Source organism: Equus asinus, chromosome 3 (assembly GCF_041296235.1).
Source record: "Equus asinus isolate D_3611 breed Donkey chromosome 3, EquAss-T2T_v2, whole genome shotgun sequence".
Lineage (NCBI taxonomy): Eukaryota > Metazoa > Chordata > Mammalia > Perissodactyla > Equidae > Equus > Equus asinus.
The window spans coordinates 161484011-161511678 of NC_091792.1; the positions used below are offsets into that span (position 1 = coordinate 161484011).

Genomic DNA, 27668 nt, shown 5'->3' on the forward strand with positions numbered 1-27668 from the left:
AAGAAAGTACTACCAGGAGTGGCTAAAGCAACAGAAATGCAAATGTTAACACTGCTTTTAAGTTTTTGTTTTTCGCTTTCAACTGCTTTTTATTTCCACGTGGGGGAACGAGAGGAGAAATGCATAATAGAAGACATTCCAAGCGACACCTTGATAACAGGTAGGTAAAACGCGCTCTGTCGAATGTTGAACTCAGACGGGACCACAGGGTACTGTGCTCGTCTCCTGATGCAGTTTATCAAGTTATGCAAACCTAACACGAAAATAGCCTTTAGGATGAATTGCATAATTCATAAAACAGGAAACCCAGGTAGAATATCACAGAATCTAAGCTTGATTTGTTTTTCTGGTTGTTTCTCTTAAGTAAAAGAGCTTCTGATGCCATTAATCACGCTAATTGTGGTTCAGTTCTCAAAAGACACATGAGTGCTCTAGACTGGTCCAGTAAAACGGGACAGAACAGCAGAAGTTAACATCTCCCGACCACCAGCCTCCTGGAGCCCCACACGTCCCGCAGGGAGGGCATGCTGTAGGGGGGCACGTGTGTGCAGCTCCAAGACTTCTTTCCAAGCACACTGCCCGTAAAACCTGCTGTCCTCCTGGTGTCTCTGCCATCAAGTACATCCCCGTACGGCTGAGCTTAACTGGCCTTCTGAGAAAGAAAAATGCCCATGGTTTCAGAATTCTATAGAAAACCCAGTATGATATTTAACATTCAAGTCAGAATCAACATCAAATTCCTTGATTTTAATGCAAAAAAGAAAAAAAAAGCAGCAGGATCTAACTCTAGCAGTATTCTTCATAAGTACTGGTCACGTGTTTTTATGTCCAGTTCAATCCTACCCTAAGGAGTCGAATTCCTCTCAATTTCTCTTGGCTATCACATTCGGGTGCTCTATGCAAAAAATAACCCATCCCACAAAAACTCAAATAGATGCAACACGCATGGAGGCAAAGGAAGAGACTGCAATGTGAGACAGAGTTTTGGGGTGAGTAGACTGGAAAGAAGTCATACGGAGGACAGCTGGGTGGCATTGGAACCCTCACTGCTGTGGCCATTGTGGGAAGAAGCTGTGTTTGAGACTGTGGAGTGTGAACAAGACCAGCCGGATCCAAACCCAGCTCTGCCACTTAATAACTGTGTGCCCTCGGGCAAGCTACTTAACCTCTCTGCTTCATTTGTGAAATGGGATAAAAATAATGGTGATACCTGTTTCTTTTGGTTGTGATGATGATTGAATTAATAGTTACAAGGCTCTTAGAAACAGTCAGACACACTGGCTGTGTGTGTCTGATCCCAACTTTCTCATCCTGGGGGATGCTCTGACTCCTGGGTGAATAGCTCTGGGCAGCTGGGCATTTTCCTAGCAACCTGTGAATTTTTCAACCTGCATCTGAAGGACAGAGGAGGAGTGAGAGGGACAGGAGTAGGTTTGCCACCCCGCCTGCTGCTTCATGGCCCACCAGCTCGATGGACTGGGCCTGGGGCACACTTGTGGCAGCAAGAACCACCTGACCTGCCAGAGGGGTCTGAGGCAGGAAGGCAAATGTAGCCAGACAGTGCTCTGCAGCTGCGTGGATGACAGGGCCCAGCCTGGCCAGTCCCTCAGCCCAAGTCAGGAGCCTCTTTAAGTCCTTGTGGACACTGCAGTCCACCTCCTTCCTTGTCCTTCCCTGGTTCATTCTTCCCTAACTCCAACTGCACCCCGCTCCCTTTTCAAGCCTCTGTCTCTGTTCTCCTTGCTCTGTCACCTCCTCAGCCATCACCCCCATGCAATTATTTAGGGTTAGAGCTCAGCTGCTCAAAGTCTACTATAACCACAGGGAAAACTGGAAACACACCAGGTCACGTGTTTCAATGTTTCTTTAAAAAAGAATATGGTCCTAAAGTCCCAAAATGTAGAATATGCTAATAGAGAAAAAAATGGGGAAAAATACTTGATTAATCAAAAAGAAAAAGGCAAGAAAGAAGGGATAAAGGAACAAGCAATGAAAAGGACAAATGGAAAACAAATAGCAATATGGTAGGCATAAACCCAACATTTTACACTACATTAAACATAAAAGGATAAAACCTCTCCAATGATTTGGGGCTGGCCCCGTGGCCGAATGGTTAAGTTCGCGCGCTCAGCTGCAGGTGGCCCAGTGTTTCATTGGTTCGAATCCTGGGCGCGGACATGGCACTGCTCATCAAACCACGCTGAGGCAGTGTCCCACATGCCACAACTAGAAGGACCCGCAACAAAGAATATACAACTATGTACCGGGGGCCTTTGGGGAGAGGAAAGAAAAAAATAAAATCTTTAAAAAAAAAAAACTCTCCAATGAAAAGATGAAGGTTGTCAGACTGGATTTAAAAACAAAACAACGATATGCTGTTTCCAAAAGAAACACTTTAAAAATAAGGAAAAATTGAAAGTAAAAGAATAGAAAAGATATACCATGTAAATATGAACCAAAACAAACATTACCGGAGTTTAAAGAGACACGCAACTCACTGATGTTGGGTTTAGTAACAGAAAGATGTTCTTGGAGGTGCTTCCTACTTGACTGTTAGGAATTTATTTTAAAACGATTTTGAGCACGATAGAATATCACTTAAGTCTCTATTCTTGTCATTTTTTCTTAAACTGTGATTGTATCTTTAATCATCAGTCCCTTACTTTGATGTGCCAAATAATGTAATAGCATACCCAAAAATACAATTCTTAAACATTTCTTTTAAAACTCCCCTTGATGAAAAACTTTCATTGCATATTTACTCTATGCTTTTTTGTTCATTATATATTAAAAGCCCCTATATCTAAAGCCAGGACCTTGGCTCTGTTCGTCTGCTTGCAGCATGAGTACGTTCCTGGGGGCTGTGGGCCAGGATCCTCGGACTTCTGCATGCCCATGCTGCCTATGCCAGGAAATGACTCCGTGTCTCCACTCCCTGTCTCACCGAACCATCTCAAAAGCTTCACTGCCCGTGAGACCCCTGCCTTTCACTTAGTGCACACATGATCATAATGCATGTGTCAAACACTACTTGGTTAAGAAATGCTCACCCAGAATATGCCTATATTTAATTCTTAGATCACCATTAAAGCAAAAACACAAATTTTAAAGCTTTGCTGGAGATCTGTGGACACCTGACATCCCTAGTCCGGGAAGAGCACACACCAGCTACGTCTCACTTCTCTCTTCACGGCTCTGGGGTCCAAAGGAGTCCAACAAAATAAGCCCATCCAGAAAGTTCAAGAGAGATGACCTCAGAGCTGGTCATCAAAATCTACCTAGAAGTGTGCGTTTGGTCATTAGGACTAAAAATAGGCTGCAGGGAATTCCAGGAATCGGCCTTCCGCATTCCCCAGGTGGAGGTAGCTCTGGGCGCCACAGAACAGCGACTAGAATTTGGAGTCAGAGAGGCGTGCTTACAATTGCGGTCATTGCCCAGCGGCTTGGTGACTTGAGCTCTGTTTCCTTATCTGTGAACTGGAGCTCACACCTGCTCTGGAGCAGCAAAGCACCTGGCATGGCCTGGGACCAGCCACAGGTGTTCATCAATGTTAGTTCCCACCCTCTGGGGCTGTCTCCAACCTTGTCAATTCGGCCTCCCAGGGTCTGTCCTAAGCTACCAGACAAGCAGGTTGGCTGCAGCTCTGGCTCAAACCCTCCCTGAAGGGGAGGATGTTGCCTGAGGAGCAGAGAAGAGGCCTGCATCCCCTACTGGAGGCTGAGGGGAGACAGAGCAGGGCCTGTGCCCCTGTGCCCCTGTGCCCCATGCCGGTCCACATGCAGCCACATGCAGGATAAGAAACCCTTGCTACGTATGCTCTCTTAGAAATGTCAAGGTCTAAGATATTCTGTGTCTTCATATTGTTTATCTTAGGTCTTCTCAGTAACATTCTCTAAAAATAAGTTCCAGGTTGTCTTGAATGAAAGAAGGGGGAGAGGGCTCTCTGGGGAGAGAGGAGAGGAGTAGGCAGGGATGTGGCAGGCAGCTGTGAGTCACCGCTGCTGGCCTGATGAGCTGTAAAGCCACTTACTCACTGGACCTTGGAGACCTTTTTTTAAACAAGGCTGTTAGTCCTCGTACAAGGCAGGCACGGAGAGAAAGGGAGAAGTGCCATGGAGCACAGTGGCGATAATGTGTGAGGCTGTTCATTAAAAGGAAAACATTCAGAATTTGGGACCAGTTAATGAAAAATTTTGCTCCTGGTTGCTCCCTTCCTAAGGGTCCCCAGATATGACTCTTGCACTATGCCAGACTACCTGGGGTCTTGTTGTTTTTTCCTCTGAGTACAAAACCTATAGGAGACCAGGAGATGGGAGAAGAGGAGGGCACCCCGTTAAATGAGTGTCATCACTCATCATTCCACGGGGAGCAGCTCCCGTTCCTGTCTTCATGGAAGATCCCACCACACCCCAGGGTGTCCGAGGTCAGGTGCTCTCTGAAATCGAACCTGAGCCGAGGATTCAAGCGCGAGTGGTTCATTAAGAAGATGCTCCCAGGTAGGGAGGGAAAGAAGCCAGGCGAGGTGAGATTGCAGGTGAAGCTCAGACTCAGACAGAGCCTGGTGGGCTCCAGAATATAAGGCAATACTGCAGACATATGATCCTGAACTTCCACTTCTGAGCAGATGCCCAAAGAAGTGAAAACAAGGACTCAGACACCTGTTTACCTGTTCACACAGCATCACTCACAACAGCCAAGAGGGGGAAGCAGCCCAGTGTTCACCCACAGAGGAATGGACGAGCAAAATGTGGTCTACACATACAGTGGAGTACTAGTCAGCCTTAAAAAGGAAGGAAATTCTGATACCTGCTCCAACACGCATGAACCTTGAGGACAGTATGCTCAGTGAAAGAAGTCAGAAACCAAAGGACAACTATTGCCTGGGGCCACTTATTGAGATACCCCGAGTAGTCAAATTGAAAAAGCAAAATTAGCACCAAGGTTACCAGGGGCTGGGGGGAGATGGGAACAGGAGTTATCACTTAAACGGGTACAGTTTGTTTGGAGTGATGAAAAAGTTCTGGAAATGGATAGTGGCGGTGATTGCACAACAATGTGAATGTACTTAATGCCACTGAATTGTACACTTATAAACGGTTAAAATGTTAGGTTTTGTTATACATATTTTACCGTGATTTTTAAAAACATAAAACAATAGTCAGATAAGATATCCCACAGAGTTTGTCCCACCGCCAGGCGAAGGAGCTAGGTGCTTGTCCTCTCACACCATTCACTGGCTGTGGGCTCAGGGCGAGGAGCTCTAAAACTCATGGACTCCTCCCATTCTCACGAGGGAACACGGCTCCAGTGCCCAGACACTCCTATGAGGTCACAGGTCACAGCAGAGCATGGGGATGTGGGACATCGACAGTGTCCATCACGCATCGTGGCAGCTGTTTCTCCCTGGCTGCAGAAAGTGCTTCTCCTCCAGAGGGTCACTGACCTCTCTTGGCACCTTGCCTTGCCACTGGCCCCCGGCAAACACCCACAGTTTCTAAGGACGCTGGTTTGGCAGAAGTGTTGGCACTTCCAATCAAATCTCCTCAGCGAAAATATGACAAATACCTAAGGATATAAATGAAGGTAAAGATGTGCACAACCTCTGCGCTGAAAATAACAAACTAGTGTGGAGGACCATCCTGAGTTCAGGGGATAGAAAAATGGGCAGAAGATTAACAGATGCCTCACAAGAGAGGAGACACAAATAGCCAGGAAGTAGATGGAAAGGCACTGAACTCATTAATCATTAGGAAAACACAAAGCAAAGCCCAATGAGACGCCATAACACACTGCATTTTACACCTACACACACGACAACAGGACGAACCTCACGCTCTACCCTACACACGACAACACAGGTGAACGTCATCCTCCACACCTTCACACGACAACACGGACAAACTTCACTCTCTAAACCTGCACATGACAACACAGATGAACTTCATAAACACCTATTGATTAGAAGAAGTCAACACAAGAGAACATGTACCATATAAAGTACAAAGACAGCTAAAAATAACCTGTCTTAGAAGTCAGAGTGGTGGTTACCTTTTTAGGGGATAGTAAATGGCACAGGGTTATTTGAGATGATGATGTTCTGACCAGTGTAGTTTGGTTCTGAGAACTCGTTGAGCTATACACTGATGATGTCTGTATGATGTAAGGTGTACATATGCTCCTCCTGTCAGCACCATGTCACCTCACTGCAGTCCCTCTACATGGAATCTCAAAAAGTTTCCAGGTTCTAGGGAACAAAGGGTCCTCAGGGAGCCTGGGGCGTTCTAGAAGAGATCACCCTGTATTCACAGCTACTCTTGAAAGCAGTTGCCTTCTAGGCCCAGGTTGCACCAGGGGTCAACCAGATGACTCGGCTTTTAACCACCGCACTGTGGGGCCTCCCATCCCTTCTTCTTTCACTCATTCATCAAACAGCAGATGACCAACTCTTGTCTGCAGAGCTTTGGGCTCAGCACTGGACCAACAACACTGGATCTTTCTTCTGCTCACTGAACAGACCTCAGCTTTGTTAGTAGAAGAATTTAAGGACATACAAAGATGGTCACCAAAAAAATGGATCGAAAAATCAAGTTACAGAAAGGACATACATTATGATCTCATTTTTTATGAAATATATAATATGTACTTACAGGAAAAAGGCTAGAAAGATAATACTGAAAACCAAAAACTTCTAGAGGGGATTTTTACTTTCTAAAATTCTTACAGTGAATGCATTTTATTTTTCTAATACCAACTCAAATGGCCTTCAGTTCCAGCTGCAAGGACTCACAGTCTGGAGCCAAAGGGACGATTACATCAGGGGTCACAGAGCAGGGCTGAGCACCTGAACGAGGGGTGCACAGGCACTCGGGGGACCAGGAGACTCGACCCGAGCAGCAGGGAGAGGGTGTGCACAGGCTCGGGGCCTCTGGCCCCCACGACAGTCGGCTCGCGCCTAGCCCCCAGCAGCTCTCAGCCAGTGTCCACTGAATGGAATGCCCAGAGGAAGGGCCCTGGGAAGCAAGGTTGCCCACAAGCTCTGCCAGAACTCTATCTGGGGTTCAAATCACACATACACAGTGTCCAGGCCTGTGAAGTGAGCAGTGCAGTTTGTGGTGAGGGGCCAAGGCCCTTGATTTGGGGATCAGGCTGCTTTATCCTGGCTCTGCCTTTTGCTGTCTGGATGCGTTTAGACCACTTGCTGAGCATTTTTAGCCTCAGCTTCCTCGTCTGTAAAAGTGGGTATTCTTACACCGACTTCACAGGGTTGTAGGGTTAAATGGGAGCTGACAGAAAACACTGCACATTGAAAGCCCAATAATAACATCAAGAATAATTTCTCAGGTGCTTACAAAGCACTTATGATGTGCTAAGTTCTGCGTCAAGCAGTTTGCAAACGTTAACTCATTCTTCATACCCTAGGAGATATACCACTATTATCCTGATGGGGAAACTGAGGCACCGACCAGTTCAGTGCCTTGCTCAAGTGCCCCTGCTCCTAGCCATGCAGTGAGAAGCATGACAAGACAGCCTGTCCTGTCTTGTCTGTGTGCCTTTGTCCCACGGCCGCTCCATCCCTCCGTGAGGCCCTCTCTCCCAAGCTGACTGCCATGAGCAGTGCCTCTCCCCTGCCATCTGGTGGTAGCTGGGGGCATGACACCTCCCTCCACCACTCCCCTCCCACAGCAGGCCGAGGAGGGCATGCCCAGGGCTAACGGATCATGATGAAAGCAGACAGACATACACTCACTCGGTCTGGTAACTCAAGGCAGTCTGCCAGGAACACTGGCGCTGTAAGAGTGGCCCCAGCACTCACTCACTCAAAGTCCCATACTGAACACGCACGGTGATCTGCACTCACCACACCAGCCCTTCCTGAGCCTCTCCCTCGGGGCCAGACACGCCCTAGTGTGTGCCAGGCCCCAGAGGCCCGCAGAAGAGGACTGCAGCCCATCCTGGGTCCTCCAGCACCTCACAGAGTGCAGACGAGGAGACTGACGACCGAACAGCTGGCGTGCTGACAAGGGCAGCCCGGTGGGGGCAAGCGTGTGGGTTACAAGAGCAAGGTCTGGAGGAACGGGAGAGGTGGCCTTGATCAAACAGGGAGACCCAACCACCCCAAAAAGAGGCAGGTAGAAAGGGTGCGTGAGCTGCAGGGGGGTCAGGATGTGTGGCAGTAGGAAGACCAAGAGACTGGTTGTTGCCATGGGAGGCAAGGTAAGCGTCTGACAGGTGGCGTGGGGTTGCCGGGAGAGGCTCAGGAGGAAGGACACAGCATGACCCAGGTGTTCTGGAGAGCGGGAAACACACATAGCAGAGATTCCCAGGCGGTCATATATCTGGAAAGCAATCGGTCTGCTTTTCTCCAGAACATTTAGCTGCTTCAGCAGGTGCCCGATCGGGTTAGGGCTGTCACCTACGCTGGTGAACGTTCCGCGTGCACTTGAACAGATGTGTGCATTCTGCTGTTGTGGAGGGACGTTCTGCAGACAACAGGCGGTCCATGGGTTGATGCTGTTCGTGTTTCTCTCTTCTTGCTGGTTTTCTGTCTAGTTGTCTGTCAATGATCGAGGAGTCTTGAGTCCCAACTATAACTGTGGGTCGTCTACTTCTCCTCTCAGTCGTTTTACTTCTGTGCATTGTAACTCTGCTGTTTGATTGCTGTTGTTCAGTAAAAATACTCTATTGTCCTTTCCCCAGATATGTACTGTTTCCATCTTTCCCTCTTCATTCCTGATCTTCCAAGTTTTCTGTTCACATTGTCTTTCTGTTTGAAGAACTTCCTCCAGCAATTATTTTAAAGCAGGTGTTCTGGTGAAAACTTATCTTAGTTTTCCTTCATCTGAGAATATTCTGCCTTCATTCTGAAGGATATGTTGAGTAGATACAGAATTCTGTTTGACAGTTCTTTTCTTTCAACATTTGAAAAACGTGCGACTTTCTTCTGCCCTCCGTGTTTCTGCGGAGGAATCTGTTGTCATTCAAGTGGTTGTTTCCCCATCAGTAATGCGTCATTTCTCTCTATTTTCCTTTTTCTTTTTTTTGTCTTTAGTTTTGAGAAATTTGATCATCATGTATCTGGTGATGGATTTGAGGGAGTTTATCCTGTTTGGGGTTCATTCAGCTTCTTGAATCTGTAGGTTTATCTTTTTCACCAAACTTGGGGAGTCTTCAGCCACCATTTCTCCAATGTTCATTCAGTCCACACCCTTTCTTCTCATCTCCTCTGGGCCCCGCAGAGTGCAGCTGTGACTCTTGTCCCACAAGTTCGTGGAGCTCCGCATCATGCTCTTTTTCTTCAATCTACTTTCTCTCCATTGAACTGATTGGATTATTTATATTGATCTCGTTTCAAGTTCACTGACTCTTTTCTGTCATCTCCTTTCTTTTATTGGGTCTACTCACTGAGTTTTAAATTTCAAATATTGTATTTTTCCTGTTCTAATGTGTCCATCTTTTTCTTTTTATATCTTCTGCTCTTTTCATGAGACTTCCTATTTTGCCCTTTATTTTAAGGGTGCTCAAACTTCTTGTTGATGCGTTTTTACAATGGCCACTTTGAAATTCATGTCCAAATGACATGCAGTTCCAACTTCCATGTCATTTAGGTGTTAGTGTCTATAACTGTCTTTTCTCAGTCAAGGTGAGACTTTCCTGGTTGTTGGTGTGGTAAGTTTGTATCCTGGACATTTTGAGTATTATGTTATGACTCTGGTTCCTGTTTAAAGACTCTATTTTAGCAGGCAGTTAACCCATTTAGATCAGAGCACACACCCTAACGCCAACTTAGTGTTCTGAGACTTTGCATTACTACTCTGCTCTGCCTGCTGTGTGCTACCCAGTGGCCAGTCTGAAACCTGGGTGGTATTCCACGCCACAGTTGGAGTCTCAAAGCCTTTGCCACATTGATGCTGGTTGGTTCCATGCAGACTGCTCAGAGGTGTGCCCAGGACTTCATAAACAGACATGAAGAGCCCCTTCTCCAGCTCCCTCCTCTCTGTCATCCTCCCTCAGCTCTCCAGCCTGGAGGAGGGGTGCTGCCTCTTTGTTGTCCTCCACTTTGTGTGGGCGGGTATCTCCAGGCTCCCTCTGTCTCCACATCTGAAGCATCCAGTGGGGAATGTTCAGGTTCTTTCATGGCGTTCATCTGGAGTAGGGCAGACCCATTCAAAGGGGCTCTGACCTGCAGGGCCACCCTTTCCCAGAACCTCTGGCTAGAGAGAGCAGACTTTCCTGAGCAGATTTTCTCTTTCTTTTTTCTCCTTCTCTCTCTAATTTGTGGTTGCAGATTGCTCTGGCACCAGGTCAGGATATACAGGGATGGCAGAAACAAACAGGGGACTGAGTGGTGCTTTGGGTCCTGAGTCCTTAGCCAGTCACCTTTTTTTCTCCACCTTTCAGTCTTCCGATAGTTGCTTTAGACATTTTGCCCAGGGTTTTTAGCTGTAATTAGCAGGAGAAATAGGGTGGATTGGACTTACTCCACCTTTTCCAGAATCATCAATTATACGTTTTTAAAGAACTTCTTGAGATGGACCGTTCTATAGACTATGCATTACATACGCATTATGGATTGTTCACAAGCTTCTACAGGGCAAAGGGCCAGTTCTACTCAAAGGATGCCTGAGCCAAAGTCACTCCAACGCACAGGCTGGCTCAAGGGTTTGTCTTGGCTCCCATCCCAGAGCTGCTCTCTCCAGTGTCCCCCCGAGAGCACCTGCCTGTCTAGGGGCTGCCTCGGGGCCAGCCTCCAGGGTGAGGCTCCCATGCAGGCCCTGTCGGGGACTTGGCCCCTGGCGCCTTCGGGCAGGCAGGGTAGCACTGGAGCTGTGGTCTGGGCTTGGGATCTGTCTCCCTCGGTTCTAATTCTGCCTCTACAACTTACTATCTATGTGACTTGGGGCTGTGGCTTTATCTCTCTGAGACTCAGTTTCCAAATTGTAAAATAGGGACAGTAATACAGAATCCAACACGTTTTACAACCCCCACCACTAGCACCTGGTCCAAGACACCCAGATGATGACCACAGCCTCCCCACTTCCACTCCTGATCCTTCTTCACTCTTTGCTCCACACAGTGAAAAATTTAAAGTGAAAGCCACATCATTTCACTCTCCACTCAATTGCTGCTCCACATCCTCACAATGGACTTGTAGACCCTCCATGACCCAGCCCCTACTATGCCTTCAACTTCATCTCCTACCATTCTCTCCTTGCTAACCTCACTCTAGCCACTCTGCTCTTCCTTGAACACCCCAAGAGTGCTCCTGCCCCAGGACCTTTGCATGTCCTCCTGCAGGGAATGATATTCCCCTAGACAGAGACAGCATCATGTTGAGGGAAGGGAAACGGCATATACTCCCTGGGTTTGAATCTTGACTCTGCCATTTGCTAGGTATGCGACTTCAGGCAAATCACTTTTTCTAAGCTTTGGTTTCGTCACATGTAAAATCGTCATAAAAATAGTATCTGCCTACGTACTGTTGTCATGAAAATTCAGATTCTATGTGTAAGTTCCTTAGAATGGTGCTTGGCACAGAATCAGCACTGAATGTGATGTATAGAGATATAGATATAATTTACACATATCATATTTATACCATGTAAGGGCCAATATTATACACATGTGTGTATTTTACTCCATGCTCCTTCAGGCCTTTGCTGTGACGTCAGAGAAGCCCTCCCTGACTTCCCCTATAACACTTTAGCCCCTGGCACCACCAGTCTCTCCACACGCGTTTTCCCAAGCCTTCCCAACACCTTCCACAGCACATGGCTATTCGTCTACTGTCTCTTTCCGTCTGTATGGAAGCTCCATGAGAACAAAGAGGCTGTTTTGCTCACGTCTGTCCTCAGCCCCCTGGACAGTGCTGTCCATGGATGGGCTCATTAAATACTTGTCAGATGATGGGTGAACAGATCAATGCAGACGCTCTCCTCAGAGCACGTTTTGAGAATGAAGGCGATGATGCACGTGAAGTTCTTAGCACGGTACCTGCACAGCCAAGGTACTGCCAGCTATTTCTCAATAAACATTAGCCAGTTTTTACTCCCACTGTCCCTTCCAAGGGCACGGGGTGGAGAGTTAAGCCACAAGATGCTCTCATATCCCGAAGGGAGACAGTGGGAGTCTCTTCCAGGGATCCAAATTTTAGCAGGAGCCTCGGGACAATGGAGGGAAGGATTCGACACGAGCACACCTACGCTTAGGAAGGAACTGTGCAGGGAGGGTACAGGAGAAGTTGTGCGAGGAAGAAACTGGAGGCAGGAGATGTTGGAAAAGGCCTCTCAGTCCTGATCCACAAGTTTACATTCTGGGTGCAAAGCTTTCATAGGCTTTTTTTCTAGCCCTGAGCTAACATCTGTGACAATCCTCCTCTGATTTGTATGTGGGTTGCCACCACGGCATGGCCACCAACCAGTGGTGTAGGTCCGTGCCAGGGAACCTAACCCAGGCTGCCAAAGCGGAGCTTGCTGAACTTAACCACTAGGCCATGGGGCCAGCCCCCATAGGCTTTTAATTTTTTCGACAGTCCTCACAACTCTGAGAGGGATATATATTACCCTACTCTTCTGAATAGGGAACCGAGGTGTAAGGCGCTAAAGTAACTTGTAAATAAGAGCCAGAAGTGGACCAAGAACTCGTCTCCCTCTGCATCCCAGGGTCTGCCTCCTCTGCTGCATGACCTCTTCACCAAGATACATGCTACTCAAACTACAGTATTTTGTGATTTGGGTAAATTGAAAAATATAAGTTCATTTATCAGTAATCATATATAACTATTATTTTTATAATAAATATCTTATATTTTTGAAACAGGGACTTTCAAGATGCAGCAATGGGACATAGACAGATATGATTTCCTTGAATCTGCTCCTGGTTTGGGAATGTTTGTGACGGTTACAACTTACAATAATGAGGTAAAACGTTCCTTTATGCTTTGTCACTAATATTTTTCATTTGTTAAAAATTCATGTGTCATGCATCCTCACAAACTTTTTAAATCTCTGCATAAGCACACATTAACCAGCACTTAGTTTCTAATGTGTCCAGCCCTGAATAAGGGACCACACAGAGATGCAGAAAGTGCCTGCCTTAGCCGAGGAGCAGAGATGCCTTAGCATAAAAAGTTTAAAAACGCAAAGGGCAGGCCTCACATGCACCCCCCTGAGGTTTGCTGGTCTTGTTGGACAGAGGGGATCCACAGGACCAATGCATCCCCGTGGCTTTGCAGGTGCCACAGCCCCATCCAAGCACGAGAGTCAGACAGGCCACCTCCTCCCTCCTCTTGTCCTGGCGGTGCGGCAGCCCCTGGTCTCACAGAGAGACCCTCCTCCTCACTGAGAGTTAGCGAAGGAGTAGAAAAGGCTTCATGGTCAAGAGGAAAGAATGTGGATTTTGGAGTCAGAGCCGAGTCAAAGTGTAGACCATCATCTTCAAGCTGAATGTTACCCAGGGATCTGACTGCTTCAACCCTCAGTCTTCTCATCTGTGCAACGGACGTAACAGAGACGCGTATTCCCCACGTGCAGGCTCAGTGGAACCTGACTTGCTCAGTCCAGCAATCCAAACACAGTTGCGAGAACTGCTTCCCTTTGGACTTTGGAGTTTCCCTGGGGTGCACTCATGGGGTAGCAGGATGGTGGTGGAGCAAAGCCTTGTAGAGCAGAACAGGCATCCTCCGCGGTGAGGAGCGGGTACTTGGTGTAGACAGGTCGAAGTTCCTGTTCTCATGAACTGGACACCTGATGGGTCTGAGCTCAGGGCGAACACGTTGACACTCCCGCTCAGGTGGAGGCTGGAAGCCAGGTCACTGGGGACTCCACTCCAGCCAGACTGCTGGACACTTGATTCTTGCCTGTGTAGCAGTCTTTTCTTGGCACACTTGGCACCTCCCTGATGATAGTTCCATGGGGCCCATTTTCCTAACCCCAGTCACCTGTCAGTACAGCCACCTCGTCCTCTGCCCACCCCTCCTCCTATGCTTCTTGGCTGGTTACACCTCTCCTCTACCACCTCTCCTCTGTCCCTTCCCAGCAGTCCTTCAGGGCCAGTCTGGGGCTATCTCCACAGCTTATTAAACACAGAACCCAAATTTTAGTTGGGTTAAAAATTGTCACAGAAAAACCTATTCACTGTTTCTAAAAGACAGAGAAGTTTCATTCTTCAAAAAACAGGATTGCCTGGGGCTGGCTCCATGGCTGAGTGGTTAAGTTTGTGTGCTCTGCTGTAGGCGGCCCAGTGTTTCATCGGTTCGAATCCTGGGTGCGGACATGTCACTGCTCATCGAACCACGCTGAGGCAGCGTCCCACATGCCACAACTAGAAGGACCCACAACGAAGAATATACAACTATGTATTGGGGGCTTTGGGGAGAAAAAGGAAAACAATAAAATCTTGGGGAAAAAAAAAAAAACCAGGATTGCCTGAAACTATATCCCCTTCCAGAAGGGAGGAGAAATATGTTCATTCATCCTGCAAACATTCAACAAATATTTACCATGGGCCTAATATATGCCCAACCCAATTCTTGGCCTAGGAGAGAGACAAAATGCTCACCCTATAGCCCTGATTTCCAGGCAGGCTCTCTCCATCTGGAAGTGGGGTGACAGGAAATAGCTCCAGTTTCAACATTTCTTCAGGCTAAGATCACTTTTTAAGATCCTCATCAGCACCCCTACCAGGACTTGGACTGTCCCTTCTCGGGTCATTGGTCTGAGGACACAGGGCACTTTAAGTTGCCAACCTCATAGTGTGTCCATTCCTATGGCATGTGATTGACAGCCCAAAGGAATAACATGGCTGGTAGGGTAGGTAGGGAAAACAACAAAAACAATATATATGTACCATACAAACATATGCAGCTTGTATTCCATTTTCCATTATTCCATGTCCAATAGTCCTATTCCATTTTGTAGAAGAGGAACTGTGGTTCTAAGAGGTCGAATGACTTATACAAGATCCCATTGTCAGCAAGTGGCAACACTGAGATTTAAACTCAAGTACATTCTTTTCCAATGCACCAAACTAATAGGCATTCAAAACATGTTTGCTGACTTGAATACTCATTGGAAGTAGACTATGTAGAATTTCAATATGAAACCGAAGCTCAGAAATAGGTAATGAGCAGCCACTGAATATTTTCCCAAGCAAGAGTTCTTTGTTATTCATACAAAATTAGAAATCAATTATGAAATCTGGAATGCAGTTTTATTTAACAAAATTTCCCTATCAACAGTCTATTAAAAGGAGTATACGGCAAGATCCTTTAATTTTCTCCAAAATTGAAAGACTTAAAAAGAGAATCTTTACTGCATTTTTCTATGTGTAATATATATCTTTTAAAAAAATTAATCATCAGGGAAATGCAAATCAAAACTACACTAAGATATCACCTTACACCCGTTAGATTGGCAAAAACATCCAAAACCAAGAGCAACAAATGTTGGAGAGGTTGTGGAGAAAAAGGAACCCTCATACACTGTTGGTGGGAATGCAAACCCGTGCAGCCACTATGGAAAACAGTATGGAGATTTCTCAAAAAGTTAAAAATAGAAATACCCTATGACCCAGCCATCCCATTACTGGGTATCTATCCTAAGAACCTGAAATCAGAAATCCCAAGAGTCCCTTGCACCCCTATGTTCATCGCAGCATTATTTACAATAGCCAAGACGTGGAACCAAGCTACATGCCCAGAAACTGATGATTGGATAAAGAAGATATGGTATACATACACAATGGAATACTACTCAGCCATAAAAAAAGACAAAATTGGCCCATTCGCAGCAACGTGGATGGACCTCGAGGGTATTATGGTAAATGAAATAAGCCAGTCAGAGAAAGACGAACTCTATATGACTCCACTCATAGGTGGAAATTAATATATTGACAGGGAGATCTGATCAGTGGTTACCAGGGAAAAAGGGGGGTGGGGGGAGGGCACAAAGGTGGAAGTGGTGTACCCACAACATGACTAACAAAAATGTACAACTGAAATCTCACAAGGTTGTAATCTATCATAACATTAATTAAAAAAAATTAATAGATGTTACTTTTGAGAGCAGTTTTAGGTTCACAGCAAAATTCGTTGGGAAGTACAGAGCGTTCCCACATGCCCTCTGCCCGCCCAAACAGCCTCCCTCACTAGCAGCACCAGAGTGGTATGTGTTACAATCCATGAACCTCCGTGGATACATTATAACCACCCAAAGTCCACAGTTTACATTAAACTTCACTAATGATGTACTTTCTATGGGTTTGACAAATGTATGACTTGTATCCACCATTATAGTATCCTGTACAGTAGTTTCACTGCCCCAAAAATCCTCTGTCCTCCACCTATTCCTCCCTCTCTCCTCCCTCACCTTTGGCAACCAGTGATCTTTTTACTGTCTCTGCAGTTTTGCCTTTTCCAGAATGTCATAGAGTTGGAATCATACAGTACATGTAGCCTCTTCAGATTGACTTCTTTCACTTAGAAATATGCATTTAAGGTTCTTCTGTGTCTTTTCAAGGCTTGATAGCGCATTTTTTTTTATTACAGTTGTACATCATTATTAGTCATGTTGTGGGTACACCACTTCACCCCTAGTGCCCTCCCCCACCCCCCTTTCCCCTGGTAACCACCAATCAGTTCTCTTTGTCCATATGTTAACTACCACCTATGAGTGGAGTCATACAGAGTTCGTCTTTCTCTGTCTGGCTTATTTCACTCAACAAAATACCCTCAAGGTCTATCTATGTTGTTGTAAATGGGATGACTTTGTCCTTTTTATGGCTGAGTAGTATTCCATTGTGTATATATACCATATCTTCTTTATCCAATCATCAGTTTCTGGGCACTTAGGTTGGTTCCACGTCTTGGCTATTGTGAATAATGCTGCGATGAACATAGGGTGCATGGGACTTTTGGAATTGCTGATTTCAGGTTCTTAGGATAGATACCCAGTAGTGGCATGGCTGGGTCATAGGGTATTTCTATTCTTAACTTTTTGAGGAATCTCCATACTGTTTTCCATAGTGGCTGCACCAGTGTGCATTCCCACCAACAGTGATTGAGGGTTCCTTTTTCTCCACAGCCTCTTCAACATTTGTCACTCTTGGTTTTGGATATTTTTGCCATTCTAACAGGTGTAAGGTGATATCTTAGTGTACTTTTGATTTGCATTTCCCTGATGATTAGTGATGATGAGCATCTTTTCATGTGTCTACTGGCCATCCGTATATCTTCTTTGGAGAAATGTCTGTTTATGTCCCCTGCCCATTTTGTAATTGGGTTGTTTGATTTTTTATTGTTGAGTTGTGTGAGTTCTTTGTATGTTATGGAGATTAACTCTTTGTCAGATAAATAACTTGTAAATATTTTTTCCCAATTAGTGGGCTGTTTTTTTTTTTCAATCCTGTTTTCCCTTGCCTTGAAGAAGCTCTTTAGTCTGATGAAGTCCCATTTGTTTATTCTTTCTATTGTTTCCCTCATGTGAGGGGTTATGGTATCTGAAAAGATTCTTTTGAAGCTGATGTCAAAGAGTGTACTGCCGATATTCTCTTCTAGAAGATCTATTGTTTCAGGCCTAATCTTTAGGTCTCTGATCCATTTTGAGTTTATTTTAGTAAATGGTGAAAAAGAATGGTTGATTTTCATTCTTTTACACGTGGCTGTCCAGTTTTCCCAGCACCATTTATTGAAGAGACTTTCTTTCCTCCATTGTAGGCCCTCAGCTCCTTTGTCAAAGATTAGCTGTCCATAGATGTGTGGTTTTATTTCTGGGCTTTCAATTCTGTTTCATTGATCTGTACACTTGTTTTTGTACCAGTACCATGCTGTTTTGATTACTGTAGCTTTGTAGCATGTTTTGAAGTCAGGGATTGTGATGCCTCCAGCTTTGTTTTTCTTTCTCAGAATTGCTTTAGCAATTCTGGGTCTTTTGTTGCCCCATATGGATTTTAGGATTCTTTGTTCAATTTATGTAAAGATGACATTGGAATTCTGATTGGGATAGCGTTGAATCTGTAGATTGCTTTGGGTAATATGGACATTTTAACTATGTTTATTCTTCCAATCCATGTGCATGGAATGTCCTTCCATCTTTCTATGTCGTCATCGACTTCTTTCAAGAAGGTCTTGTAGTTTTCGTTGTATAGATCTTTCACTTCCTTGGTTAAATTTATCCCAAGGTATTTTATTCTTTTTGTTGCGATCGTGAATGGGATTGAGTTCTTGAGATCTTTTTCTGCTGGTTCGTTGTTAGCATATAGAAATGCTACTGATTCATGTATGTTGATTTTATACCCTACGACTTTGCTGTAGTTGTTGATTGTTTCTAATAGTTTTCCTATGGATTCTTTGGGGTTTTCTATATATAAGATCATGTCGTCTGCAAACTGCGAGAGTTCTACTTCTTCGTTGCCTATTTGGATTCATTTTATTTCTTTTTCCTGCCAAATTGCTCTGGCCAACACCTCCAGTACTATGTTGAATAAGAGTGGTGAAAGTGGGCACCCTTGTCTTGTTCCTGTTCTGAGAGGGATGGGTTTCAGTTTTTGTCCGTTGAGTATGATGCTGGCTGTGGGTTTGTCATATATGGCCTTTATTATGTTGGGGTACTTTCCTTCTATACCTATTTTATTGAGGGTTTTTATCATAAATGGATGTTGGATCTTGTCAAATGCTTTCTCTGCATCTATTGAGATGACCATGTGGTTTTTGTTTCTCATTTTGTTAATGTAGTGAATCACGTTGATTGACTTGCGGATGTTGAACCATCCCTGTGTCCCTGGTATAAATCCCACTTGATCATGGTGTATATTGATAGAGCATTTTTTTAGCACTGAATAATATTCTATCGTCAGGATTTATACCATGATTTATTTGTTTACCTGCAGAAGGACATTTTTGTTGATTGCAAATTTTGGCAATTACAAATAAAGCTGCTATAAACATTCACATGCAGTTTTTCGTGTGGATATGTTTCCATCTTATATGAGTAAATAAATAGCATGACTGCTGGACTATATCATAAGAGTACATTCAGTTTTGTAAGAAAGTGCCAAAATGACTTCCAAAGTCACCGTACCATTTTGCATTCCCACCAGCAAGGAGAGCAATGGTCGCTCTTGTCGTCCACTTCCCAGCCAGCATTCAGTGTTGTCAGTTTTCAATTTTTGCCATTCTCATAGGAGTGAAGTGGTATCTCATTGTTTTTAATTTGCAATTCCCTAATGACATATGACATGCAGCATCTTTTCATATGCTTATGGCCATCTGTATGTCTTCTTTGGTGAGGTGTCTCTTCAGGTCTTTTGCCAATTTTTTAATGGATTTCCTCATTTTCTTGTTTTCAGGGTTCTTTTTGTATTTTGGGTAGCAGTCCTTTATCAGATATGTCTGTTATAAATATTTTCTCCAGTCTGTGGTTTGTCTCCTTATTCTCTTGACAGTGTCTTTTGCAGAGCAGAAGTTTGTAATTTTAATGAAGTCCAGCTCCTCAATTATTTCTTTCATGGATCGTGCCTTTGGTTATATCGAAAAAGTCATAACCAAACCCAAGGGCACCTAGGTTTTCCCCTATTCATCTTCTAGAGTTTTAGTTTTGTATTTTATATTTAGATCTATGATCCATTTTGAGTTAATTTTTGTAAAAGGTGTAAGGTCTATGTCTACATTGACATCTATGTCCATGAGAGATACTGGTTTATAGTTTTCTCGTGTCTTTCTCTAGTTTTGCTATTAGAGTAATGCTGGACTCATAGAATGAGTTAGGAAGTAGTCTCTCTGCTTGTATCTTCTGGAAAAAATTATAGAGAACTGGTATAACTTCTTACTTAAATGTTTGGTAGAATTCACCAGTGAACCCATCTAGGCCTGGTGCTTTCTGTTTTGGAAGATTATGATCTATTCCATTTCTTTAATAGATATAGGCCTATTTGGATTGTTTATTTCTTCTTGTGAGCCTTTTGACACATTGTGTCTTTCAAAGCATTGGTCTGTTTCATCTAGATTATCAAGCTTGTGGGCATAGAGTTGTTCACAGTATTCCTCTATTACACTATGGAAGTCAACGGGATCTGCAGCAATGCCTCTCTTTCACTTCTGATATTAACTTAGGTCTTCTCTCTTTCTTAGTTAGCCTGGCTAGAGGACTATTGATTTTTATTGATCTTTTCAAACAACCAGCTTTTGGTTTCGTTAATTTTCTCTCTATTTCCTGTTTTCAATTTCACTGATTCCTGCACTAGTCTTTATTAGAGCAGATCTTATTCTCTTCTTCTGCTTACTGTGGACTTGACTTGTTCTTCTTTTTTCTGGTTTCCTAAGGTCGAAGCTTAGAGGATTGATTTTAGATCTTTCTCCTTTTCTAATATATGCATTCAATGCTATAAATTTCACTCTAAGTACTTCTTTTGCTGTATCCTTCAAATGTTGGTAAGTTATTTTCACTTTAATTCAGTTCAAAATATTTTTTGAGATTTTTTTTTTCTGGGGAAGATTAGACCTAAGCTAACTGCTGCCAATTCTCCTCTTTTTGCTGAGGAAGACTGGCCCTGAGCTAAAATCCATGCCCATCTTCCTCTACTTTATATGTGGGACGCCTGCCACAGCATGGCTTGCCAAGCAATGCCATGTCCACACCCGGGATCCAAACAGGTGAACCCTGGGCCACCGAAGTGGAACATGCACACTTAACCACTGTGCCTCTGGGCTGGCCCTGAAAATTTTTTTTTTTTTGAGGAAGATTAGCCCTGAGCTAACTAATGCCAATCCTTCTCTTTTTGCTGAGGAAGACTGGCCCTGAGCTCACATCCATGTCCATCTTCCTCTACTTTATACATGGGACGCCTGCCACAGCATGGCTTGCCAAGTGGTGCCATGTCTGCACCCGGGATCCAAACCGGCAAACCCTGGGCCACCGAAAAGTGGAACATGCAAACTCAACCACTGCACCACCAGGCTGGCCCTGACCCTGAGATTTTTTAATTGTGGTAAAATACACATGAAACTTACCGTCTTAACCTTTACTAAGTGTGCATTTCAGGGGTATTAAATATATCCTTCATGTCATGCAACCATCACAACCATCCACTCCCCCTAACTCTTCATCTTGTAAAACTGAAACTCTATACACATTAAACAGTAACTCCCTCACGATTTTGATGACTCTAAGTACCTTACGTAAGTTGCTTCATACAGGGATTGTCTTTCTGTGACTGGCTTATTTCACTTAGGTTAATGTCCTCAAGATTCATCCACACTGTAGCATATTGCAGAACTTCCTTCCTTTTTAAGGTTGACTAATATTCCAATGTATGTATATACCACATTTTACTCATCCATTCATCTGTTGATCAACACTCAGGTTGCTCCCACATTTTAGCTATTGTGAATAGTGCTGCGATGAACATGGGTGTACAAATATCTCTTGGAGACCCTGCTTTGAATTCTTTGGGTTTATACCCAGAAACAAAATTGCTGGATCATATGGTAATTCTATTTTCATATTTTTGAGGAACAACCATATTGTTTTTCACAGTGGCTTCACCATTGTACATTCCCACCAACAGTGCACAAGGGCTGCAATTTCTCCACATCTCTGCCAACACTTGCATTTTTAAAATTAATATTAATTTTATAGCAGCCATCCTAATGGTTGTGAGGTGGTATCTCATTGTAGTTTTCATTTGTACTTCTCTAATTATTAGTGATGTTGAGCATCTTTTCATGTGTTTATTGCCCTTTTTCCTTTTAGCACTTTGAAGGTATCAGCCCACTGCCTTCTGGTCTCCAAAGTTTCCGGTGAGAAATCTGCTGATGATCTTATTGAAGATCCCTTGTATGTGATGATATCACAGATCCCTGATATCTGGAAGACAGGGTCTTTTCTGCTCACCCCAGGTTCCACAAGCTGCATGCAAGCTGCTCCAGGAACACGTGCACAGATGCCTGCTGAGTGGCTAGGGGTGGGGATGGGTAGCTGCTACTGAGCTAAGAGCTGAAATTGACTCAAATTAACCATTTTACTGTCCAAGACTTCCCCTGGAAGTTGCAAGCCTTCAACAGAGTTCTAGAATGTTCCATCGGACAGATTCTAACAGTTTAACTGCTGTCTAGATGGAAAGACAGACTCCTGGTGCTTTCTACTCCACCATCTTCCCGGAATCCTCTCCTAGGTCAAAATATTTTTGCATTTCTCTTATGATTACTTCCTTGACCCACTTATTATTTAGAAGTGTGCTGTTTAATCTCTTAAATATTTTGGGATTTTCCAGCTATTTTTCTGTTATTGATTTCTACTTTAATTTCACTGTGTTCTGAGAGCATACATTGTGGTTTCTATATTTTAAGTGTGTTAAGGCATGCTTCATGGCCCAGAACATGGTGTATCTTGGTGAATGATCCATGTGAGCCCGAGAAGAATGTGTATCCTGCTATTGTTGGATGTAGTGTATACGTGCTAATTATATCCAGTTGATTGATGGTGCTGTTGAGTTCAACTATGTCCTTACTGATCTGCTACTGGGTCAGCCCACTTCTGATAGAGGGATGCTGAAGTCTCCAACTGTAACAGTGAGTTCTTCTATTTCTCCTTGAAGTTCCATCAGGCTTTGCGTCACATACCTTGACACTCTGTTGTCAGGTGCACAGACATTAAGGATTGTTTTGTCTTCTTGGAGAATTAACCTCTTTATCATTTTGTAATGCTCTATTATGTCATTATCCCTGTTAATTTTCCTTTACTGTGTCTGAAGTTAATATAGCTACTCCAGCTTTCCTCTAAGATTCGCTTAAAGCTGGCATACACGTCTTTCTCCATCTTTTAATTTTCCATCTATATGTGTCTTTATACTTAAAGTGGATTTTTTGTAGACAATATATAGTTGGGTCTTGTTTTTTGATCCACTCTGACAATCTCTGTCTTTTAATTGGTGTATTTAGAACTTGATGTTCAAAATGATTGCTGATATAGTTGGATTAATATCCACCATATTTGATACTGTTTTCTATTCGTTGTCCTTGTTCTTTGTTCCCATTTTCGTCTTCCACTCTTTCTTTTGTGCTTCAATTGATAATTTTACATGATTTTATCTTCTTTCTTAGCATATCAATTATACTTATTTTTTTACTTTTTTTAGTGGTTGCCCTAGAGTTTTTAATCTATATCTGCAATTAATCCAAGTTTACCTTCAAATAACACCATACCACTTCACAGGTAGTGCGAGCGCCTTATGATAACAAAGTATCCCTAATTCTCCCCTTCCACCCCTTGCATCATTGCTGTCATTCATTTCACTTACACATAAACTACAATCATCAATTACACTGTTGCTATTATTTTGAACAGACTGTTATCGGTAAGATCAATTAAGAAGAAAAATGCAAGTTTTAATTTTACCTTCACTTATTCCTTCTCCCACGCCCTTCCATTCTTCATGTAGATCCAAGTTTCTCATCTGTGTCATTTTCCTTCTCTCTGAACAACTTTTAACATTTCTTTCAAGGAAGGTTAATCACGGACGAATTTCCATAATCTTTGTTTCTCTGAGAAAAATCTTTATTTCTCCTTCTCTTTTGGAGGAGAATTTCAGAAGGTACAGAATTCCAGGCTGGTGGTCTTTCTCTCAACACTTTACGTATCTCACTGCACTCTTTCTTGCCTGCGTGGTTTCTGAGAAGTCGGATTAATTCTTAGATTTACTCCTCATTGTCTAAGGTGTTTTTTCCTCTGGCTTCTTTCAGGATTTTTTTTCTCTATCTTTTGTATCCGCAGTTTTAACACGATATGGCCAGGTCTAGTGTTTTGAGTATTTATCCTGCTTGGTCCTCTCTAAGCTTCCAAGGTCTGTGGTTTGGCGTCTGACATTAATTTCGGGAAATTTTCAGTCATTATTGCTTTAATTATTTTTTCTGTTCCTTTCTCTTTTTCTTCTTCTCTGGTATTTCCATTATGTGTATGTTACACCTAGGTAGTTGTCCCACAGTCCTTGAATACTCTGCTCCTTTTTAATTTTTTTTAAGTCTGCTCTCTTTGCTTTTCAGTTTGGGAGGTTTCTGTTGATATATTCTTAGGTTCAGAGATTCTTTCCTCGGCTCTGTCCAGTCTATGAATGAGCTCATCAAAGGCATTCATTTCTGCTAAGTGTTTTTGATTTCTAGCATCTCTCTTTGATTCCTTCTTAGAGTTTCCATCTCTCTGCTCCCATTACCCATTTGTTCTCACATGTTGTCTACATTTTCTGCTGGAGCCCTTAGCACATTAATCATAGTTTTTCCAAGTTCCTGATGGGATAATTCCAATATTCCTGCCATATCTGAACCTGGTTCTGATGCTTGCTCTGTTTCCTTCAAATTGTGTTTTTTTTTTGTTTTTTGTTGTTTTGCCTGTTTGTATGCCATGTAACTTTTTCTAATTGAAATTTGCCAATGTACTGGGTAAAAGGAACCCAGTACTGGCTCCCACAGAGTTTTCTGCTCTGGTAAGTTGTGATCCTTTGTATTTGCTTGTTTGTCTCTCCAATTTGGGACAGTGGTTTGCCCTGTGACCTCAATTCTCTGAGAGATCTAAGAAGAATTGATTTTCTTTTTGTTCAGCTTTTTACTCATTAGGGCAGAGTGACAAACTTTCAAGCTCCTCGTATTCCAGGATGTAAGTCCTATACCTGTTTTTAAAACAGCAAACAATATAGAAATTAACTAAACAGAAAATCAAAGTGCCCCAACAAATATAACCACCTAACAGCTTGGTGTATACTCTTTAGAATCTAAGCATATAGAAACATATATATGTGTGTGTACTTTCACAAATGATACTTTTTACAAAAATGGGATCCCATAGAGGCTGCTCTACCACAGGATATTATGGACACCTTTAGTACAGGTATGGGTATAATATTCTTTTACTATTGCCATGTAATGCTCCTTTGTTTGACTTTACCTAAATTTAATCAATCTCCTGCTGAAAGGTATTGTTACTTCAAAAATGCAATTTTGCTATTACAAATAACATCACACTGAATGTCCTTTTACATATAACTTTGTCCACTACTGCATTTCCATAGAATAAATTTCTACAGGGAGAACTGCTGGGTCAATGGTTACGTACATTTTAATTTTCAATACGTATTGCCAAGCTGCAGTCAAAAATGGTTGTTCAATTTATGTTCCCAAAACAGTGCTGGAGACAGTATTTCTCAGCACTATCCTTGGGTACTTTTAAATCTTTGCCAATCTGATAACAAATGAGGAATATCCTACGGTGGTTTATATATATATATATTTAACATATATTTTATTTCTAGCAAGGCTGAATATTTTTCATGTTTATTGGCCATTTGATTTCTTCCTTAGGAACTGTACAATTTTTACTGGATTATATAGGGGAGATTTATTTTTAAGAATGGAAAAGAGAGAATAATAAACTTAAACTATGGAAATCCTCACTCCTAGGTATTATTGTCAAAGTTATATGGCCCACAAGGAGCATTCTATTTTACTTCACATTCACCTGGTGAACACATCATTTGCTTAGAATCTAATTCTACGAGGCTGGTGTCCTTTGGAGGGAGTAAGCTGGTGAGTATACGCCTGCCATGTCCTTGTTGATGAACACGATGTCAGCACTATTCAGGCATGACATTGGTATGCAGAACCATTACACCCAGCCTGGCCAGATGCTTATTAAAGTCTTGCATCTCGATCTCAGTGCACAACCAAAGAGGGAGACGGAGAGCTTGGAAGGGGTTCAAAGGAGAGCCACGAAGTTGATTAAAGGGCTTGAAAAATAAGAACTGTGAGGGAAGGTGAAAAGAACTGTGATTATTCAGGCTTGAAAACAAGTGAAGGGTGAATTAATAATGGAATTGCAATAAATAAAACTCTTACATGGTAGATGGTGATCGGCTATTTTCTAAATGTGCTGAGAACAGACGAAGAGAATTGGTACTTAGCAGCAGAAATTTAGTTATACATAAAGAAAATTTTCCTGCAAGTAGTCAAATTCTCTCAGCACCAAAGGCATTTTTGCCTAATAGTGAATCTGATGTTCAGGAAGGAGTAACTACTCCTTCAGGTCAGGAGGTCACCATTTAATGCATTTTTATTACAAAGAAAGACTAGCGAGGGTAATGGGGACAGAGTGGCAGTGAGTCAAACAGGAGAGGAGAATGAAGCAATGCCTGCTCTCGAAAAGGGGGACAGAGAAAAAGCAGAGAGGGACGGGAGGAGAGAGGCAAGAGCAGGGCTGTTGTGAACACGCGTCTTCCTCTTTACCATTTGTACAGCGGATCCACTTAGATATTCGAGTCGGAGAACATGACCTTGATGCAGCCATTGCTCAAGCAAAGGACAAAGTTAATGAAGTTAGCTTCAAGCTTGAACATCTAATTGAGCAAATTGAGCAAATAGTCAAAGAACAAAACTATCAAAGGGTCAGTTTGCTTATTCAGCTTATTTTATCTCTTCCTGCCAGGAAAGCAATTCTCGAGTCAAAGCCCCCAAACCAAGGAAAGAACAAGCTGCCTGTTCCTCCGTCTTTCTCTCCGAGCTTGGACTGTGTGGCACGCAGGGAGTGGGGAGGGAGCAGTCTCTCACTGTCTGCTGGACCAGGAGCTGCTCCAGGAAGGGGGACTGGGGCTCATTCGCCTTGGGGTGCGAGCTTACAGAATGAATACATGAGGGCTTCCAAACACACCCGCATATTTGAAGAGGCTCAGAACTCCCACTTGGGAAATCACAACTTTGTTCTTGTGACATTTCGTGCTTTCCGGATCACTGTGCTCAGCAGACTCTGGTCAGATGTGGGCCCAAAGCTGCTCCACCACTCAATAACCTTGTGACGTCTCTAAGTTTCAGTCTCCTTATCTGGAAATTAGGATGAAGACGAGTGTGCTTGGCACAGTGCCCAGCTTAAAGTAAGGACTCAAATGATGAGAACTGACCACTATTGGTTAATGCTCACTTTGCTTGATGGTGACAAACAAAATGTGTAAAGTGATAGATCAAATACCTGATATTTTACACAAAAATACAAAAACGTGTTTCATGAGGTTGATTCTTACTCCTTGCCTTTGGCTAACAACGCACCCTGGCTTAGAAAACCAGATATTGCACTTTGGTATAAGAGATTAATTGTGAAATACTAAATACATTGAATGCATACAGCACCTTCCCCTCAAATTCACACATTAAATACTTTAAGAAACTAACTCCGCCTATTTCTCTTCTCTTCCTGCACAGGACCGTGAAGAAAATTTTCGAATGACCAGCGAAGATACAAATAGCAATGTTTTATGGTGGGCTTTTGCACAAACATTAATCTTTATCTCAGTTGGAATTTTCCAAATGAAGTCCCTTAAAGACTTCTTTATAGCTAAGAAGCTTGTTTAAAATGTCAATAAAGACAAACAACCACCTGCTAATTGGCACAATGTTTGAGTTAATAAATCGAGATACATTCACAAGTGTGTATTACTTTTATGCTTTCAAAGACATCAGGGGTTGACATTAATGTCACAGCATTGTAACACTGATAAAATGTTACTTTAACAATGTAGCCTCGGAGTTTGAGAGAATAAGCACATCCCTCAGTTCTCATCTTGAACTCGGTATAGGTCAGCACAGTCCAATAGAAATAAAATGTGAGCCACATACATAAGTTTTAAGTTTTCTGGTTGCTAC

At 43.2% G+C, this 27668-nt stretch overlaps 1 long non-coding RNA gene across 1 annotated transcript; it reads left to right on the forward strand.

Moving 5' to 3' along the window:
* LOC106825421 (uncharacterized) lies at positions 1-27451 on the forward strand. The gene is made up of 5 exons (XR_006526244.2): positions 1-160; positions 12818-12918; positions 25440-25565; positions 26273-26419; positions 27228-27451. It is a non-coding gene; the product is annotated as an uncharacterized lncRNA (long non-coding RNA).
* The last annotated feature ends 217 nt before the right edge of the window (positions 27452-27668 follow it).